Below are 22,262 nucleotides of genomic sequence, written 5' to 3'. Positions count from 1 at the left end.
TTTAGTGCCTGGCCTACTTCATCTGTACAGCTTGTCGTTTAGTACCTCGTAACAGATCTTAAATTGTCTCACACTGTATTTTATGGCAGTATCATTTAGTACATGCTTTAAGTCACTGAATATTCAAAAAAAATCCAAGAATTGATTAAAAAAAAAAAAAAAAGTAAAAAAAATCAGGACAGCAAAATACTTGACCATCTGTGTCAAAACACATCCTGTGTTGAAAAGGACCACTCTCGGTATGCACTGCAGTAAATGATATTAGCCTGCCTGAACACGCAGTGCACTTTCACTGTTACACCAGTGAGATACAACTCCCATAAAGGAATGATGGACTGCTAAGCAAGGATGATGAATAGCAAATTTTTATCAATTCTTCAAAAATTCCAGAAGAGGAAATGATGCTGGTTCAACTGCTTTGATTCTGTAAACATTTTGCCCTTTCCCAGAAATGTCTCTGGTAGTAAAAGTGGGAGAAAATGCTGAAATTATTAGCCTTCTAGTGATGTATTTTAGGTCCTCCCCATCTATCAGGAGACTATTTTCAGGTTTTTTTGCATGTCATCCTGACTACACAGCACTTCATACTGCAGCACTAGTTCCTTATTTTCATAGTAAGTGAGCTTAATGTTGGACAAAGGTGCAGATCCATCTCCTGCAGCCTAATGCTTGAACTTTGGTTGAACTCTTCACTCACCAAGGAAAACTGTGAGTGTCCAACCAGCCTCCTCTTTAAGGAGAGACAACAGCTTGAGTTCCACTGCTCACTGCAATGACTGCCAACACAGGCTGAGCAGATGCTACATGGCCCACATACTCAAAACCATTTTTTCCTTGGGCACTGAACGTCGTTCCTCAGCCACATGCTAGAACCAGGGGAAAGCTCCACGGTCCATTACAACCATCCTGAGCTATTTGATCGCTGAGATAAGAAAGCCTCTGCAGATTATACACGAAAACATGCTGGTTTACAATTAGCTGCTTTAGGCTGTGTGCTGTATAAATTTGTGCTTGGTGAGCTCTATGCAAAGCTTTCTGAACAGAAGCAGAAACCCATGCTTCTATCTTTAATACTGACCTCCCCCAGCAGTAAGTTGTACGGCCACTGCGGTCTGTTGAGAAATTTAGTAGCCTCTGGCCACAGATAAGCATCCGCTAAGTAACCTTCCATAAGATGCTCTCAAGGTTAAAAAAATGTGTTTAAGATTATGCTGGCTTTCACTTCACATTCTTGTATCCTTCCTGAATTCCAGCTTCCCAGGAGATTCTGCTCCACGATTGATGCAATGTGTTTTTCCTCTTGTTCTTAAGAGCTGATTAATTCCCCACAATAGGTGGGGTACATTCTTTCAGCACTGGAATGAGAGCTGGCCAGCACAAAGCAGCACAAAAGGAAGATAAAGCTCTGGTGAAAACAGACCTGGGCTTGTGGCAAGTCATGAGAAGTGCTCAAAGCTCTACCAGGCACGAGACTTTCCGCCAAGCAGCTCACTGCATCGCCCTCCCCGAAGTCTTCAAGTCTCAACTAACGTTCTGGTTATTAGGAAACATCAACGCATCTTAACGTTGACCTGGGATATATACAAATGAAAAATTTCTCTCATCTTTGAGGCCTATTCAGGGAAGGCACGAAGAAAGAAAACTACTCAGTATGCAGGCTAGATGAATATTGTCTACATAATGAACCTGACTTAAAAGACAGAAATTATTCCAAGTATTTTCCACAGAACATTTTAAAAGACAGAGACTTTTATCTTCTCCATGTATATTTTCCTCTCTGCTCATCCTCTTAGCTCACCTGTGTAACTGCCAAAGAAGATTTTTTAGAAAATACAGACCAGCTTTCACTACAGCTGAAGTCTTACATTTCATTGTATATCTCATCTTTTACTTTTCACATTACAAATGGAATTAGGATGGAATTAACACACATCCAATAATAAAACCACTCATAAGATTACTGCAAAAAATTCCTTTTAAAATCAGAGGGCATGAGTAGTAGTGGAGGTTTGCCTTTGTACAGTACCGATACTCACACTTACTAAAAAGTCCTCAGCCATGAAGATTTGACTACTGTAAGCACAGCTGTTACTCTCGGGCAGGTCGGTAAGCAGAAGGAATGGAGTTTCCATCTGCAGTGCTAGCTGCTACTGCTTTGTGCAGACATACCCAAACTGATTGGTTTAAAACACACACTGTTTACATATGCAAAATACCACGTTTTTTTGCACATATTTTGAATGCAGAGCTCAAAGCACCACTGCACTAGTGGCCTAGAGAAAAATTAAACCTTAAAGGTGAAGTCTCTCTACCGCTGCTGATTTTCTTGAGATCTGTTAGTTAATTTACCAGTGCTATCAGTGATTTTACAGGCCAATGCTAATGATTTATATTTTTTTTTAATACAGAAAAAAGGCAGAAAAAATAGATGTTATAGCCACAGAAGAGAGACCAGGAAGGCTGATGAATACTTGCTGCAGTTGTACTTGCATGCAAGGTGATTACTGTATCTTGGGTCACAGCAGCTCTTCAGGATAAAATTTCAGATGTATGCAAACCACGATAACCCCTATCTAGGGTGGTGAGCTGCTAACAACAGAGAGTGTTTTACTTCTTAAATGAGATTCTTCTTTTTCCTTCCTCCAAGGTCTCTCATTTCTACAAGTTATTAGCATTAAAATACTATTCCAACAGAGAAAAACATTCTTCTCCTTTACGTTATACTTTGCTTTGTTTGTTTTGTCTAATAGCCACTTTTTTTCTGAAGTGTGGAGAGAAAGGAAGAGGAAAAAAAAAACTATTCAAATGGGGAAAGGCCTGCTTTAAAGGTAAAGTTTAATATTTTACAGCAGCCTGTAACTTATTTCAGCAGAAGTCCAAATACAATGTGCTTCCTGCCCCAAGCTTTGTTACACAGCGGAAATCCGTTGTATAGATGGGTCAAAACCAACCAGAGTTACTGTATTCAAAAACCAAACAAAACAAAGTTCCCATTTCCATGTGTAATTGCACTCAAAGTGCATTTGATAGCATTTACTGACATGCTGCAGTCACGATCTGGCACGTAAACACACAAATTTAAGCAGGGAAGACTTGCTTACTTGGAAGGAAGAATAGATCTGGGAGGCGTAATAGACAACAACGCTAGATGATCCCCAGCTACACAACAGGCTCAGCAGTGGCAGCCTCACCTTCCATCTCACCTACTCTCCGCTGGGGCCACATCCTTTCCACTCTAAGCCCACATCCTTGAAGTAACCCTCAGATTTATCTCCGGGATAATCTCTTACAGCTAAAGATGTGTTCAGGGGTGTTTTGGGGGTATGCTGCTTCATCAAAGTGTTCTTCAGTACTACAGTTCTGTTCATCCTGCTATGCACGTCAAAGAACTACTTGTCTTTGGTTACCCCCCTCCTGAACTACAGCCCTTCTCTTGCCTCCTCTCCTTTCACCAACACATTTCCTCTCTTTTTAGCGGAAACGTGCAAGGCAGTGTCCTTCAGACACTGAAGCGGACTGGTGTTCCAGCATCCTTTCAGACATCAGCTGGGCATCCAGACCATATCTCCCCCTCGCACCACGATATCGACCTTTCCCTGAATGCCTTCAGAGAGCTGAAGAATCACTTGTTCGTTCTCTTCAATAAAAGTCTCCTCTTGCAGCCAAGGAGGAGAGAAATATCCTAAGTGGTCCAATAAGTAAGCAATGAATGTCACAGGGAACACTGGCCTAGGGTGCTTGAACTCCACAGCACCTCCTGGCAACACCAGCCCTGTTTCTCTCTGTGACAGAGGGAGGAAGAGCTGGAGAGCCCACTGGGTCCTCTGCTACATTCCCCATTCCGCTCTCGTAAAAACACAAGTACTTCACAAGCTTCAGGGATCCTGTGGCCCTACACATCCCTACATCAATTGTTAAACCAGAGAAAGAAGAAACCCTTGACAGCAAGCAGGCCTCCCCTGACAATACAGGCAGAGCACGGTACGTGCCCTTCCCCTGTACGCCTCTTTGCAGCAGCAGCAGTGAAGGCTTTCTGCTGCTGAAGTACTTTGTGTTTGCTTCATGTATATAGCTGGAGGTAGCTGGCCCTACAGTTCAGTAATACATGTAACAAACAGAGGAATGTCACCAATCCAATTAAAACCCAAAGTCAGCTCCCGCTCTCAAGAAAATGAACACAACATCTGATTTTAAATGGTACTAAAAGTCCTCAAAATTGCTATTGTATTTCTTAGCACTTTAAACAGACACTTGCAAGCTGTGTCACCCTGCAGTAGTACAGCCAAAATTCAGATCACCTTACCCATGCCAGTAGCACCATTAAGGGAAATGGGACAATTCTTCCCAACGTGATGTAATTACTTGTACTGTACCAAAGCGGTGGGTCATGGACCCGAATCTAGAACAAAAAATCTAAGCCATCCTTAAAGAGGGCACAATTTGCACAAAATCTAGGAAACTGGTAAGCTATTTGAGTCATTCACAAACAAATGTGTTTCTAGGGACTTCTTCTATATTCAGCCATAAGAATTTAAAATAAAGCCAATTTTAAAACTTAATTAAGCTACATCTGGGTAAGTCAATAAAGGAGTTACCCTAGTGCCTTCACCTCCTTGCAGAAGCAGAGTAAGGAGCGCTTTGTGGCCATGTCTGCCTGAAGATTTCAAACCAAAATGCCACCTGCCCATCGCTCTGCCCAGCAGGGCCCTGCTCCAGACACCAGGATGAACTTGACCAGCAAACTGCCCTGCACATCCAACCCTAGCTTTATGATGCCACACACATTTGTAGATGAGGTATCGATGCAGCTAAAATGAGGTGGTTTAGCCCTGAAACACGCGGCACCAGTGCGAGCTCCTACATCACGCTGTGGGAGGGTGGCTTATGGCATGTGTATCCAGTCACCCCAGAAAATACTTTTGGCATTGGTTAGGAAATCGTTGCTGGGAAAAAACAAACACAAAAGCAGGAAAGCAGGTTCCCTAGGTTCCCCGGCATTGCAGGCGGGGGGCTGCTCCCTTCAGCTGCTCCCAGACTCGAGGGGCAGAGCAGCACCCAACACCCTGCAGCAGGCGCAGGGGAAGAGACAGAACTGGAGGAGGCTGCAGCAGGGAGCAGGAGACGGGCGCATAATGGCTGGGCCGAGTGGCACAGGGAAAGGACATGGATGCTGAGCACATCTGGACCAGCAGGGAAAAAGGAGGAAATGCAGCATGGCAGCTGGCACGGGAAGGGGTGGGAAGGATCCCTACACAGCAAAAGAAAAACAAATTCTCAGCTTTGTGAGGGGAGTATCTGCAACCACCCAAGCACCACCTCCAGCTGCTCAGTCCCAGCAATTCCTTTCAAGGCAGCATGCCACACCGCGGCCAGCTGAGGAATCTCTCCAGCACCCCAGGCTCCTGGCCGCACCTTATCAATAAAGGTGGCAAGCTAATAAGCTGCTCTGCATAAGAGGCACAACTCCTCCTGCAGAAGCAGGGAAGTCTCTGACCCTCCAGCAATAAGCAGAATGAAGCAAAGGTTCCTCTGTCACTGAATTCTTTTGGTCACACAAACCTTACAGATTTATGCTGCAAACTACATTTGTTCATATTTATTAACAAAGCCATGTGGTGCAGCAGTCTCTTTTTTCACGTGCTAGTTGCTCTCTTGCTCTGCAAAGCCAAATCAGAACCTGAAATTTCTCATTTGCCTGATTTGTGATGCATTAAACACCTCGCTGAAGAGTTAAACGCCACGACCACCGTTGTTCTTCACACTTTTCTCTACCTCCAGACAGTCACGTCAAAATAAAGCACAGCATCGTTTCAAACATAGCCCAAGACACCTGAACTGGTCAATCACTGCTGAAGAAGTAATTCCACCATTTCAACTCTTATTCAAGAACTGTGAAAAACAGGAGTTTAAAAAGCAGCCACAGGAGAAGCCCCTTATATCTACACCTGTATAATTGTCAGAGATAATCTGCTCCAATAGAGTAAACTGATTCATCACAGAGAAATCTTCTCTTTTTACAGGTTTTCACCTAGTATATTAAATATCTCAGCATGCTGGTTGATACAGTTCCACTGTCAAAGCATTCTCTGAAGTTCACATCACTTTAGTCTGACTTTGACCCATGTCTTAAAGGAAATCTACTTTTTGTAATGACAATAGTAACACCTTTCCCCCGCCCCCCCCGGATAAGACAGGACAGAAAATCTTTGCTGTGACAGTCAGAGTGTTTGTGCGAAGCAAATAGTCCGTGATTCCACAGATGAGCTTCTCTGTTTCAGTGCTGGGCCGAAGAGGGCAGCTTTGTCCCATGGGACTGCTCCCAGCAGAGCCACCCAACACCTCTGCCCCCCCAGCTGGAAGCCACCACCGAGGAGTCACCAGCAGCCGCAGCACATTCCAGAGTGTTGACGCACTGCACTTCCCTGCTATCTGCATGCGTGCCTTTTTGTTTCTGATGAGGCAGATTTCAAAAATTGGCTCCCGTTTAGTGCTTACGTTTCAGAACACCTCTGCACTCTTCCTGTGTGGCAGGCCAGGCTGTGACAACGCTCCTCAGGGACAGCTGGAAATGGCTCGTCTGCCATCCAAGCCCCCAGCACAGCAACCTTTCTGAGGCTTTGAAGGAAAAACGTAGAAGGCGTTTTTCATTGTGCCGCTGTGCACCTGCAGACTCTGGCCAAGGGCAGAAGCGAAAACAACAAAATTCTTCAAGAAAGCCAGATCCTTTGTCTCCTGAACATGGGCAGGAAGCGCTGGAAGCGTCACGAGAAAGTTTTTCTAATGAGATCTTAGCCCAGTCTTGCCGAAGCCAAATAAAGCTGTGAGAAATCAACATGCTAGTAACATCTGGCTGCTTGAGTCAAGTACTTGAAGGTGCCAGATCCTCGCTTTCACGGAGGGTTCTGTGCTTCAGACCAGGAGCACAGAACAGCTCCAGCACACGGGCTCCAGAGGGCTGCAGGTCAGGCTTGGAGCCAGCCTGCTGGGTGAGGCTGGAGCCACTGCTCTCCCGTAACCTCGAGCAGCTTCAGGTGGGGCTGCGAGCTACTCTGTTATGCAAATATTACTAATTACTAGACGTTTCAGCTCCAAGACACTTGAAGCACATTTAAAAACATTGCACTGAGAGTGCAAATAATACATAAAAGGTGATGTGTGCATGTTGTTTTATTTTTAAAATCAAGTGTTTTAGTCTTTTCAAAACCAGATTTGTAAGGTTAATTCAGCATAATTTGTAAATAATGCATTAAACTGGTGACAAGTCGAAATAGCTGCAAATCTACTTCCAGCAATTCATGACCATTTATCTTTCCTGTTGTTTACTGTAAGTAGATCTTAACACAATGATTTAGAGGCATGTTTTTTCAGGAGTGCACTCAGACAGACCCTAATGTAAGTGCTCATGCACAAACTTCACATACCACAAAATCATTCATTTTCTGATTCTCTGAATTTCCAAAATTTATGTAAATCCTGGGAAGTCCAAGCATGGATTTAAATGCCTTCAATTTTCCGTTGTGCTTTAAATACCTGTATTCTTCCATTTGAGATTCTGTTTGGATGTTACTGGGCAACTCTTACTCTTTTTAATCTCTGCTAAAGTGCACAGGGATGGGCATGGCACAACCATTTGTACATTCAAGATGAAATATCAGCAAAAGAAAATTGTCTAGGGCAGATATATTTCAGCATGAATCATTAATCCCTAAAGCTTGAGCCTTTTCATTATTCATTACACATTTTTCATCCTGCATCACTCCCTCAGTTAGTGAAGTTGCAATGAGATACTTACAAACCAGCAATGTTAGCACGTGACTGGGGACACCCGTCCCGTACCTCAGCACTAATAAACTGAGTAATTCAAAGGTAGTCAGAAGATTAAAAATGAATTTTGCACTGCATTGCAAAGATGACAGTCACGGAAATTTGGCATTTAATAGACCAGACCCTTCAATCTCTGTGACTAGTTTCCCTGAGCTGTTTGCAGGGTACCTCTTTCTGCCAAAAACACCCAAACCTAAATTCTTGAACTTCCAACAGGTTTGTGCTCCCCCTATGCTGTCAGAAGCTAGGATTTTGTATGCAATTATAAATATATTTCTTCTATTAAGAATTAGATATTATTTTATCAGTTCTAGCAGAAGACTGAGACGTAGTATTTTACATTCCATTGCAAAGGCTAAATTCAAAGTAGCGCACATCACAGCAGCCTCACTGCAGAGACCAGCATCACAGCTGAGAATGGCCTCTAGTGTTTAAATAAAGGAAAATACTGGCTGCTGATGCCACCACACGGATGGATCAGTTTCAACAGGATAGGGGAAAAAATCCATACTGACTGATTTCCAAGCCATTAGGAGTTCTTACACATACACTCAGTGGCTAAAAGAGGCACAATGCAGACTGCAGAACAGGAACAATACATAGGGGATCGCCAGTGATACACTTAAACCATCTGCATTTGCACAGTGTTTGGCAGCAAAGCCAAAAATAAGGCAGCCTGGGTCTGGGGCTATAATAAAGGGAGTGCATATAAATGAGTAAAAGTCACTGAACCAATTTACAAGGCATTAGTGCATTGGCTCCCAGACTTAAACCCCTTAGCAAGAATTCTTTCAGAGCAGCTCTCTCCACCCTCCTTTCGGCAAGCGCTCAGACGCGCTCAGCCCAGTGGGCAGATTCATGAGCAGCTTTTATATAAAGCACATGTATCTACTTCCCTTCTCCCATGCGCTAGTTTAACAAAACAAAACCTCAGTCTGAAATCCTGTGCCCTTGGGGACATGGTGGCAGCAGAGTGAGCTGTGGGTCCATCTGATCCATGCCGTACGAGGCCGGGAAGCCTCACGCAGTCTGTGTGATGCAGCAGAGCCCAGACCCCACACCTCGCGCTGCTCCACCCCATCACCGGCACCTCGCGTGCTGCAAGCAGGGCGCCGCAGCCTCCCTCCCTCTCCATGAGAGAGTATGCCAGAGAGATCTGGCCGGCCCCAAGAGCGATCTGCCAGCCAGCTGGGGCTGGCACGCTGGGCACCAAGCAGGGCCGTGGCTCCACAGCAGCGAGGCAGCGTGTGTGTGTGTGTGTGTGTGTGTTTGTGCTCCTTACCAGGCCACAGTGCTGCTGAAGATGCTCCTGCCACCTGCGTGACAAATCTGGGCAGATGAGGGCATGGCCGTGACCCGATGTGGGAGATGTTAGCGTCAATGGCACGACTTCATGCACAGAGAATAAATCATTGCAGCACCAGAAGTTCGATATAATACAATAAAAGGGAAATCTAGAGACTTCAAGGGGCATTTAAGGAAAGCATTTAAGATATGGGTCAGCTCATGTCCTGTACACACACAGCGTGGTTTCCCTTCCAGGAACTTGTTTATTCGCAAGGACTCATCTGGAACTGAACAAAGCACAGCGAGACACGTTCCTGCTCTGGCAAGTTTACAAGTGGGTATGGTGAATCGAGGTCTGGAAAGACACAGAGGTGAAATGGCACCCCAAAGTCACCCTGAAAGTAACCCCAAGCCTGTGACCTACTCTTCTTTGTTCCCTGCTGTTTTCACCCCTAATGCTATGAAATCTTACTCTCAAGATAAAACTCTGCACTTGATTAGCCTCATAAATCCCAGCTTCACAGAGCTATTTGTGTGATGCAGCTTTTGGGATGACATCTCTCCAATGTCTGGAATTTTTATTTGGCACACAGCTTGCAGATCGAGCAGTAATCTGACTTTTTATCTCCTCTGAGGCTCTCGCAGAACACTAAGAGGCAGAAAAGTTTGATTTAAGTCTTTTTGAAAGGAAAATCAGCATTATTTCAACCTTTTTTTTTTTTTTTTTTTTAAGTTTATCCAAAATCTTCTTTTGTTTTAGAGATTCATGGCAGACATTTAACTTCAGAGCAAGTCAACCGAGCCAGCACTGCTGAGCGCAGAGATGAGATCCACTCCTCTTGATCACCCCACACTGAAGTCAGGAGCTTGCAGTGAAACATTTCAGCTCCCCATTAATGGGGAGAACGTCACAGAAAAAGCAGCATCAGGATGCGTAGATCAGTTATGTAAATAGTGTAGGAAGGAAAGAGAGGAGGCCATATCTCTGTTTTTCTCCAGCTCCCTATTTCTGATACACTGCATCCCTTCCAGAGAGAGGAATTGCAGCACACTGTCAGAACACGAGCACAGTGAGTGGAGAAACACGAGGCAGGGCTTAAACAAAGCCCCCGCCCACCCAGCCTCTCCTGCCACAGCAGCACCTCAGCCCTACCGCTCCATCCCCTGCTGGAGGCTCTGTTTGGTTCTGTTGATTTTTTTTTAAACAAATGCAATGCGCATAGTTTGCACCGCACACTTTACCAGAAATGAAGATGGATGTTACCTGTTTCAGGTCAGACCTGGGATAACAGAGCGAAACTTCTACACCAAACATGGGCTTCCTACTTGCATCACCACTCAGAGATGAAAGCTGGGCTGGTTCTAGAAACAACCAGCTATGATGATGAATGGCAGGTAACTATTACCATCAGTTTTGTTTAAGTGGGAGAAGTTTGTGTAACTTTTAAAGAACATTTCTAATGAAAGCAGACACGTTCTTTGGGTTAAAAAGTTTCACTGAAACCAGGCTTATAAAAGTATTAATTTCTGAAAAGTTTCAGACCAGCTTCACACTTCTGCATTAGACCTGTTCTTCAAACCCAAACCACAAATCAAGGTTAGTGGGCCCCAGCTAGCCTGCAGGCCTGTTTGTTAAAATCCCTATGGACTGCATTTTCATTGAACTAATCAGAGGGATTTATTGTTCCTTTCTTTCAGTTCAATGGTAAGGCAGTTTCATTTTACAGCTCCTGCTCAGAGTGCTATGAAGACTTTTAGTACAATTTGGCTGTATTTTCTACCATCTTTATTTTCCTGTCTTTTCCAAACAAGGAAACAAGATAGTTTGGAACCATTCCCCACTGAACATATTAGACTCAAGTCCTGCAGTCATCAGTCTTCATGCAGCCACAGGTCTCTCATATGATGAGCGATTTGCCTGATTAAGGAGCACGGGATTTGACCTTCCAGGAGAGCTCGAGCTTAATGAAATGCATATGGCACAGCCAGAGCACTATTCTGGAAAACATTAAAAAGAAATGCTATCACATGGCCCCAAAAAAACATCAAATTCCCCCAGCCTCAACTAAAATTCCTCAGCAGTTTGTTTTTTTTTTAATACACCTTATATTAAATAAATAAATAATAAATTAAATAATTGGAGCTACATTCTTTTGTTTAACAAATCTGATGAAAGGAAGCTGAGTCAGACTCCCTGCAGGATACGCACCTCAGCCTGTGACAAAAGCAAAGCATTTACCCTGTGGAAGTGACTAAGAGCACTGCCCTGATTAAAAGTCCCAAAAATAACAAGGCAACTTTCTGCAGAGATTAAGCTTTCCACATGGAGCAGTAATTGTTATGTTTTAAACTTTAAGGAGTGTTACTTCCAGAGAGGCTTCAGACAACTGTCAGACACAACTGCACGTTTAAAATGGGAGGGGATCTTACAATGATTATCTAAGCTGTTCAGAATTAGCATTTCAGGTTTATTTTTATAACTGATGGCAAGCCTGCGCTCCCTTCTAGCACAGGTCTTAGCTGGTCATAAAAATACGGACACAAGTAACATTGTTGTGGCTGAGTTTCCACTCTTGGCAGACCTTCGCTTGCAGGGTGCCTGTAACACACTGGTTTGGGGAAGGCAAATTACAAGGTCGAACCTTACAAATCGCTGCAGAAGTATTCTTCAGCCATGTCGCCACTTGTACAGCCCCCCTCCAGTGAGAGTCAAATCAAAACATCAGCTGCAGCTGTGTCAATAGCTATCTTTAGTTTTGACAACAGCTTATTAAGGGCTTATTTATCAGATGCAATTTCACTGTAACTACAGTTAGTTGCAATGACAAAAAATCCACGCTTATTCAGTGAAAGCATGGGCTTTTCTACCAACTTTGCTGGAACTTCTGCTGGCTAGGAACACAATGAACTTGTTTCTACAACTTTAGTATCCATTACTTCTTTGAGGCAAACTTCACAGACCATTAATCAGATGGGGCAACAAACAAGCACTTCAGAGGAAAACCGAAACAAGATGTAACTAAAAGCTATTATCCTAAGGGTCATCTTGCTTTGCTGGCTACACAGAACAGGATGAAATCTGAGTTTCAGATCACCTGACTGATCTCAGCAGCAGAAAAAACGTAATTCTGAAAAAAGATGCAAGATTCAATCTCACATTTATTGTGTGCCGTTATCGCTTCCATTAATTTATCCTAACCCAATCCCAGGTATCCATGTATAATAAGAACAGTCAAATGTAATAGATTTAGCATAGTCAATGAGGGCTCTGTTTCTGCCCGATATAACACATTATTCCTTCCAGCAGTTACAAGATGACAGTTATTACTTTAGATTCACAGAAATGTCAAACTCAGACTGTGCACAAGCACCTCCAAAGCGAAGCTAACGTTCACCCCATCCAATAAAGGAAAGACTATTTTAAACTCTCCTAGCATAAGCAGTCTGCAAGATTGCTCAGACACCAGCCACGAAGTAACACAGGCTAAGACAAACCTTTGGAAGAGCTGCTGATCTGAACCAGGCACATCTAATCCAGGTGCCACAAACTCGGAAACAAGCAGCTAACAAACATCTGTGAGAACAACTCTGGGAAAAAAAGAGCAAGTGAGCCAGTGGGAATGGATGGATATAACGAGGTCGAGAAGTTGCACAGCAGTGCTGAACAGACAATGCAAAAGACTTGGTGGTGTTTGGAACAGGAACTTGACAACAGCAGACTAAGGCTGTGGAATGAGAGTAAATAGTTCTCCCTCCTTTTGCTCATCCCTAGCTCTAGTCACTGAGTAGTGGGAAGTTCCTACATGCTAAGGATGCTCTTCATTTTTTACTCATTCCTTTGCCTTCCAGAAGTTTTACCATTAAATAAGATTTCAAATATAAAATGAGGAATCTAGAGGGTAAATACACCTGCTGATGTCTAATCATACACAGGACATTTCCTGTTATCAATACTCATGTAAGTTCCCAGTATTTTGTTTAAAACGTTACCTCCTTGCTTGCAAAAGCAAGTTGTTTTTTTTCCAAAGCCTTACGATTTGATAGTAATGATAAAAAGTCTGAAAGTCTACAGGGAAACCTCCTTGCTAGTATTTTGTGTCAGCAGCTTTGAAAACTTGATGAAATTCACTACCTAGAAAGCGCGGTACCTACAATACATGGGATTAAATAGAGGAAATGAGGCGCTTTGAACCATTAGGAGCTCTGCCTTCTGTTGAGAGGGATGCAAAGATAGGTTGCTCATTCCATAAAATTTCAGTGCACATTTCTTTATAGCCAGAAAAAAACTTCAAAGAAACAGGTCAGTACAGATGAAATTTGTTAAACAGAATATGGAAGACTTTGAGATTTTCATAAGGTTTCTAAAATTTAAATGAAATTATCTTCCTTAGAGCTCATGGTTTTCAGTTACTCTACTGAGCTCGGAAACAGAGCATGCTGAAAATGCCTTCAGAAGCATTCTCATTCTTTTCCTTGAACTTTTCACTAGTGATAAAACAAGTTACCTAAAACAAAGCTTATTTAGTAGGCATCAAAACAAACCTTGATAATCTAGGCCTGCTGCCTCAGGGCATGCACAGAAAACATAGCGCTTTTCCCCTTTCTTTCTTTGGGTAATGGACATGAAGGGCTCTCTTATCCTCATCCTTTGTTTAGATTAGCTAAATAGCATGCTTACTCCCAAGTCCCAGATACAAACATCAAAGGCTATGCAACGGTTGTAAATACAGTTGAAGTCATTTGCAAAAGTAAATCATATCTGGGACAGCTGTCTGCTGTGGGTACCACTTTATCATTGAGCTACATCCTGACCAGACAGCTGCAGTTCCCTGGAAAACCCCTATCAGCATCCTCCCTGCTCTTCTCTCAGCAGTGAAATAGGAACGGCTTATTTTCTTGTAAGGGATCTTAATTCTAGTTGGTCTCCTTAAATAAGACGTTGAAAAATGTCTTCTCATTAGTTGCTTAACTTTTCTGAATAACTAATGTATCAAAATTTTTAAAACGCCATTCATCTCTGCTGCTGTACATCATAAAAATGTGAAATAATAAAACCAACCTCAGCCTTCTAGAAAGCTAGGAAATCAATCCTATCACCTGTGCTGGGATGTGATGACAAATAGGAGCAAGAGAATATTTAACCATGGATCATTATTATTTAAAGTCCTACTTAAGATACGCTGAACATTTGCCTACTTTTATTGTAACTGTTTAAAAAATACAAGTGGGTTTTGAGCTAAGTCCCACATTTCTTAGATTTCTGTGTTATATACTAAAAAAAAAATAAATAATCCTCTTTCACTTGTACTGTACCATGCCAGAGGCACACCTTTGTGCTCGGTTTTAACACGCAGGCAGGGGTCAGGCAACAGCAGGTGGAGCAAAAGGAGGCACCCCAACCCACAGGCTTTGGGTGCTCAGGCTAGGCTGTAAGGCAGCCCACGGGATCACCAGATTGGCCTCACTGAGCAATATCCTAACCAAAGCCTCATGCAAGTGACAATATTACAGACTCTGAGGTCTCTAATACTGAGGTTCTGGAGAGCTTCCCTGTGTCTGTGAACTGCACAGCCTGAAACTGTCAGCTTCAGTAACGGAACGCAAACACTGCATCTGTCCCTCCTGACTGGCCTGAGTGGTCTAGAGGCATAAACCAACCGTGATCAGGATGATTCAAACACTTTCTCCTTCTGCAAGGCCCACCCACACTGTCCTGCATCTGGCGCCACAATTTTACCTGGGAAAAACAGTGTTAAATTTCATTTTCACGTTCAGCATTGGTGGATCTTACAAGAACCTTCGTCTCATTCACATGTGGGCTTCAGCTCTTCTGCTTGTGGATACAAAAATCCTTACGGAAAGGACATCTCCAAATGACTTTAAAATATCACATTTGTGCAAAACAGGCATAGCCCATGCTGGTCAAATATCAGGCACTATTTAAGGTAACATTTTTGATAATTTCTAACATTCTTTACAAAATGACACTAAATAACTTACTGACTTTTGTGTCTCTCCTAAAGCCAATTTCCTTTAATTCAGCTACCTCATCAGAGGCAGCAACAAATAAGTCGGTATAGCAATAATAAGGCTAACTTTATCTTGTTTCCTCCACTCCCTTTTCTCTCTGAATTACTAAGACTTGGAACAATAACAGGATGCCGGGATGCAGGATGGGAAAAGGCTGACTCCCAGATGGAAAACCTTGGAGATTGGATTGTGAACACTCCCAGTATTGCTCAACGAAAAGAGAAGTGGATTTTTCTGTTTGTTCTTCACTTTCTTTGTCCTGCTTAACATTTCGGGATACTGTTGATTTTAGTTTGCCTCATTTGGGAACAAACTGAAGCTCCACCAACTCTGACTCAGGTAAGGAATAAACAGTATTTGCTGTCCTTCAGCTGTGAAGTTAACTGTAAAGATTTCTTATCTCCACCAAAAATGCCTCTAACGTTTTAAAGAATTTAAGTAGTAACAGTGGACTGGCTATGAATTTAATACCTATCCACACCAGCCTTTGGGCCTAATACTGCTATCATATAAACCAAATTAAGCATAGGCAACAGCAGAGCTGTTCCCAGTTTACGCTGGCAGAGGAAAATTTCTAAACTTCCTGGGCTATAGCACAACGGTCCCGGATCACTTCTTTGTAGTTCTGTTCTGTAATATTTAGATTATGTTGCCCATGTTCATTCAATATGGAAAAAAGACAGAAATTACATTGCAAATTGCACCTGTAAACCGTTTATGAGATGATTTCACCTGCTGTGTGGAGAGTTACAGGCTTGGTACAGTTTGTAGCGCGCAGGTGTACGCTGGGCTCAGATTTAACACGGTGTGTTCCATCAAACGAGGGTTGCCCTTGGTGTTTAAAAGGCACTTTGACTTGATCATTAAAATGCCAAGAAGAGGTGAAAGCCACCACACAGACCAGCCAACTTTGGCACAGCGCGCTTGCTAAGAGAGGTGCTTAGGGCTTATAGGGAGAGTTTATATAAACACCTCAGTGTCTTGCTCTCTTCAAGTCTCAACCTTAGACTACCAGGTTTTACAGCCCCTGTTTGCTTCCTTTAAAAGTTTCTTGAGCTCAGAGGTCCAAAACAAACCATTTTTTTCTGACAAGGTATTTCACAAATGGTGGCTTGACGCAAAAATCTGGTTGAAAAGGTTTTTATCTTTTCCTACAGACAGTGTAGCAAGCCCCTGAGCTAACAAGTTTGCTGTACAGCTTGCAGAGACCAAGCATTTATGCATAAGAGATGAACTGATACTGCTTTTTGTGTAAGAATTCTAGTCCGCAGTAGCAGGGCTGTCAGTGCACACAGCACCTTACAGCGCCGGTTGTCACGCTGTAATAAAGGTAAAGGAAGGAAAGAAATGCAAGGAAAAAAGATATGGAAGAAGATGAATTTCTGTGAGAAAATCTGTTCATTTTCTGCTATTGAAAGCACTGAAAGTTGGTTGCTACTGTAGTTAATGAAGGTGTAGTTAATCAATGCGTTCCTGCTTCCATTTATTATAAATCATCGTATCAGCATTTGTGAAAGCAGAAGGTGTTATAAATGTTTGTAGGAAAAAAATATTAGACAAAAGCAAGGATACTCCAATGATTTACAAAAGGTTCTCATCTCAGGTTAATTTGTGCCTTGCAACAACAGCCAATATACCAGAAACATGTCACAGAAATGCTGACTTGCAATTCATCTGAGGTATCTCCAGGAGTTACTTCTCAGCCATAAAAAAAATTAAAAAAATATTAAAAAAAAAAAGTGATCATCAGGAGAAAGGGACAAAGTTTTAATTTAGCATACGAAAGCCTTAGACTAGTACAGTAACTAGAGAACTGTATGTGAACTTACAAACAAGACAACAAATGAAACAAAAGGAAAAGATAATCTCGACAAATCATTCCTGCTTTGTCCATGAACCGGGTTTATTTTTCAGAGTGCTAGAGCTGCGCTGCACTAAGAAATACTTCCCAGTGCCTTGCTCTTTAACGTTAAGATCATAAAACTGTTTCTTAAACATTTTAAAGCAAATGCTGACTCTGAAAGTAAGCCATGAGGCAGCTCTGTGCCATTCAGTAACCTGTAGCTTGCACAGAGCTATCCGCTGGGCTCACTGCTAAAGAGAGAGCTCAGACAAAGGAGGTTCCACCTAAACAGTTAACGGGTTTGCTGCCAAAAGAAAAGATGGGTTTGTTTCATATCCTGCCTCTGTTGAATGAAACAGCTGAAAACAGGATATAGGTGAAAATCCCTGGTTATGGTTTAGAGGCTCCCCTGACTTACAGCTGTATGGAACAAAGGATTGCACTGCATATCCACAAATCAGTGTTTTAATTAATATTTCAAATGGAAAATGGAAAAACTTCATTTTATTTTGGTCTGGTTACATGTTTACAGAACTACAAGCTTGTTGTATCTGTCCAGATAATATTTTGTATTTTCTAAGAAGGCAGAGGTTCACAGAATAGAGAATTATTTCTAGCAACTGAGCTTTTTGTAACTGATCTTAGTGCTTATTTTTGTCACTTGTCCATAATTCTGTTTTTACTCAGGTTCTAGAAGTTTAATTCAGAGGCTTAAGTGTTAGTACCAAAGAAAAAATAAGAGGTTCTCTATTTGTGAGAAATGTGTTGAAAACAAAAATGTTTTGGTGAATTTTTTTTAAATCACTGCCTTTCCATTTGTTATCCTTGGATGATTACAAATCAAAAACCCCCTCCAGCTTCCCACTGATACACTGGTTTCCCTTCTACTTTAGAAGGCATCAAAGAGTGATTATTTGTGTAAACTGGAGCTTTGCTAGGACAAAGAGAGAGATGACCAGCTCACAGTCGCTATGCTAAAAGTTGTGTAAAAATTCCCCACACACCCCTTTTAAAGCTGATCAGAATTTGGATTAGGAGAGCAGACCTTAGTGCATCCCCAGCTGGATAGCAAGAACCTGGCAGACGTCCTGCTCAGGGCTTGTCCTCAGCCATGCCATAAGGGATCCAGGACGGGCCCCACTGCAGGCCCAGGAAACCCACCAGCAGGGCTAATGCCAGGAATGACGATGTGCAAAATCAATGCACATCACTCACCATACCCCTTCCACCTGCCTCCTAAATCTTGCAATGAGTCTGGTCTCAAAATACAAAAAGTTCAATAAAAATTTGCCAAGATCCTGCTTATGGTTCTTCCATATGGGGATGTAAGTCAGCCTTCTCATTCAGTAAGAGCCTGAGCATCGCTCCTCTTAATACAAATTTCAGATCTGTTGATAAGCACAAAACAAGCTATATGCTGCTTGTAAGATTTTGCTGAGTATTTTATGTACGCTCTCTCTGTAGCACTCTACTGAGATGGATGCTATCTGTGCCTTGAGCCTGTTTTGTACACACACTGCCATACACAGCTGTTGCGCAGGCAGTGAGAAGACCTAGGGCCATGCCCCCTTACGTGTTTAATTAAAGCCCACAAGCACTGGAAGAGCTCAAAAACTGTGTTTTTCAGGGCAGGGCAAAGAGAGAAACATCCATCCACTGCAGGTGTTTACACTGCCTGCTTCGGTCTCGGCACTCTGCGTGTAACCTAGCTTTACAATCAGTAAACCACAAAGAGGCAAGCAGGTGGATGGACACTCTGGCAGACTTATCGCCAGACAAGTATTTTTGTGAGACAGAGTGAGAGGGAGCAAAACTGTCTTACAAAAGATTAGGAGCAACATGTGGAAGTGTTATCAGGCAACCTCCACGGTAGGGTCCAGAGTTGATAGTGAAAAATAACTGATTTTTCAGACGAAAGACAAGCACGGCCACCTGGTACACAGTGCAGAAACTGCAGGACACCTTTCCAAAGGACAAGTGGAGTGGCAGGAGTATTCTCCTGCCCTAACATCTCTACCTGAAACGTCAGGAATGACACCTGAATAGAGCACCACCATAGTCAGAGGTAGGCCAAAAGCAGACACCTTGTAAATTCAGCAGGGTTTTTCTTCATGGTTCAAAATCCCAGAACAACAGCATTCTTGCCTCAGCCTAGCTGTCACCATAACCCTCCTGTTCCTATGGGATTTTGCAACCATCTTTTGCCAAAACTTGAGGAGAAAAGGCCCTCTCTTTCTATTACACATTCTTTTAAAAAGCCCACTGCCAGCCTTCACCAGTCAGCAGCAGCCCTCCTGGCCCTGCACCATGAGGAGCAGTCCTCCTGCCACCTGGGGATGTTTGTGCAGGTAATGCACCTTGTGCACAAGGCAGCAAACCCTCAATGCACCTTGTGCACAAGGTGCATTACCTGCAGCACGCACAGGCCCTTGTCCTCGTTATGTAGGACCATATAAAGGGAAATTCCACTTCCACGGTATGTCTGGAGGATACAGACAGTCACATTCTTTCTGCTGTCTTTGTCCACGTTTCTGAGCAATGCCTTGGTAGGATCAGTCTTCCTTTTCCCCTTCCTTTTATGATGCTATCTGTTATGAATTTGTATTCTGGAAATCCTCTCTAGGAGCGCCAAGTGTACCTTAAAACATGCTGCTTGAGAAGACTAAGGGCCTAGTGCTGCTGTCCTGCGAACAATAGGAAATCCTGCCATTGATGGGAACTGTTCCTGTGTTAGGTTTGGCTTCACAGTCTCAACTGGCACAGAGTTTTAGCTCAGCTTCCCCCTTGATTTTGTGGGGTACTCCCTTCCCCCTCCTCCAGTCCTACAGCTGTATTCAGAGATTTGCAGTATCTGACTGGATTTTATTGTCACCTTCTTTTAGATAAATAGGATTTGTCTGCCAGAGAACCAGTTTACTCGTGTTAGGGTTAGACCAACCAATCATTACTACTAATAACATAACAGATTTTTTTCCACCACGTAATCTATGACTCCAAACCTACGATTAAATAATATATACTGCCTATTTGTTCAGTTCTGTTAGCGATAAGGGGATTTATGCTGTCATTAAAACATAACAAATATTGCTACACTGTGAATATTTTAATATCATCCAAATGCACTCCAGCTAAAACACATATCCACATGGAAAACGAGAAGCAAGGCAGAAAGAGAGTACAAAAAGCATGGATGGGTTCATTATACAAAGATAATAACGGGGACAAACACACTTGCTTTGTACACTCAATTTGCCAGCAGCGGCCTTGGTAGAAGTTCAGGATTAGTATTGTGGCACTGTCCAGTAACTGCACTTGGAGATGACTTAAGCTTTTAACAGGAAGAAAGAGGCCCATTTCTCTTTGGAATATATTGTGTCCTTTTCCTGCTGGGAAACGGTGAGCTTTATTATCTGCCTTCTATGGTTTGGTCTTCAGCTTCCTCAAATGAAGAGGAAGGCTTCATTCATATCAGAAAAGTGTTTTAGGTAGTCACAATTCAGATACGAGCAGTGGGGAAAATAAATGTTCCACTTAGGTACCACTAACTGAGAGTCAGAGTTCCCACCTCAGCTTAAGCAGTATCTCCAGCTGTGCTTCAGCTTCAGGCAGCAAACCCTCAAAGTGCAGCTCTGCTGGGAACAAGAGCTCCCCAAACAGTCAGCCTGCTTTCAAGCCGTTTGCTCCCAGGGGTGCTCACCATGCTGAGCTCCAGTGGGGCAGCAGCAGCTGCGGGGCTGCATCACCACCACAGCTCCCACCAGCAAAGATGTGGGAGCTGCGAACTCCCTGGGTCAGCCAGGTGAAAGCCCCCAGCTCTCCCTTTTATCACTTTCACAAAGATCAGGTGTAAATAGCACCACCTGCCCTGAAACAAGGCCACTCCTGCCCTCACATCTTACATGCTGACCCAGCACCTACCACAGCTGGGGTTTGTTTCAGGAAGAAGGAAGCTTGGCTTAGGTGGGGGTTTTCCTCATTGCCTCTGGGCTGGGGTTGTGAAATTCATTAGATTAATGACCTACTTACGCCAGTGCACAGATAACGGAGCAAAACCCAACACTGTTAAATCAAAGCAATTTCCACCTGGAAACGAAACCTTAGGGAAAACAATCTAGCTCTGAAGTCTGCCATAAAACTTACAACAGCTTTCCTCATCTTTTGAAGCTTTCCTGTGTCTGAGGACTGAATTTCCAGGCTTTCCAGCTTCGCTTCATCAGCATTGTAAGCTGGAAATTTGCTTCCCTAGTTTTATTTTGATTCAAAACTGAGGTTTTCCGGACTCCAAAAGCTAAGCTATAAGTAGCTGTAAGTAAAAATATTGAAAGGCTCATTGTAAATTCATAAAAGTAGCAATAATATCATCTGTATCATCTCACAACACACAGAGAGCATAACAATGGAAATGTTCCAGGAAAAGGCTGTAACTATAGGGGTTGGCAGAAAAGGTCTTGAAGTTAATTAAGCATGGTCTGGAAGTCTGGTTGAATAAGGGCAGGAAATAGAGAAGAATGAACTGACATTTGAATTGGACATTTTAAAAGGGGGAAAAATACTGAATACTAATAACCAAACAAAACAGATCCAGACACACCCTGTTTTTCTAGCCTCTTGCCCAGCCAGAAAATTAGATTTATGTATATGTATATGCTTTCTTTATCTGCCAAAAAATAACTTTCAGAGGAAATACCAATGCATTAAGTTACTCAGTAGCATAATCTGGACAAGGGAATCAGAACACACATACAGCTGAACATGCCTTCTCTGCTTCAGAGTACAGTTAGCACAATAAATATCCCTTACTGAGACCTGCGCATGATGCTTGTGCTAGAGACAGATCCTTTTGCTTCCAAGCTTTTGTTGAAGGAAATGTCAAAAAAAAAAATCTTATCTGCAGCAAACACAGCTACATTGTACTTTAAAAAAATTATATTTATTGCATACAGTTCCTCAAAGGATGGGGACTTTTCCTTAATCAAAGCTCCTCAGTTGGAGCTCTGTGCTTGGAAGCCTCTGTGATACTAAAGCTTTATCTGGAAACAAAGGGGAAGTGGAAAAAGCTTTATAATATATTATTCTCAGAGAACACCTTTTTTTTTCTTAGCTTGGACAAACTCTTAAACATTCAGTGACAGCTCCAGCTGAACTCTGTGTACAGCAGAGCTAACCAGGGGGCAGCATCAAAACAGATCAATTCTGAACTGCACGTACCATTTATTGCAGCAAACAAAGCTTCTGGTTAGAGATGCCTGAGAAACCTTTTTAGCAATTCCAAGCACCT

At 42.8% G+C, this 22,262-nt stretch overlaps 1 protein-coding gene across 2 annotated transcripts in view; it reads left to right on the top strand.

Annotated features, from left to right (window-relative positions):
* The first annotated feature begins 15,322 nt into the window (after window positions 1-15,322).
* CDH5 (cadherin 5) overlaps window positions 15,323-22,262 on the top strand; it is a 31,181-nt gene continuing 24,241 nt past the window's right edge. For both annotated transcript variants that reach the window (XM_082769902.1, XM_082769901.1), the window contains exon 1: window positions 15,323-15,480. The gene's annotated coding sequence lies outside the window, so the exon portion shown is untranslated. The remainder of the gene's footprint in view (window positions 15,481-22,262) is intronic.

The sequence above is a fragment of the Aythya marila genome, assembly GCF_965140915.1.
Source record: "Aythya marila genome assembly, chromosome: 12".
Taxonomy (NCBI): Eukaryota; Metazoa; Chordata; class Aves; order Anseriformes; family Anatidae; genus Aythya; species Aythya marila.
Note: the sequence above shows the minus strand (reverse complement) of the source record. Positions and strands in the feature narration are given on the sequence as shown.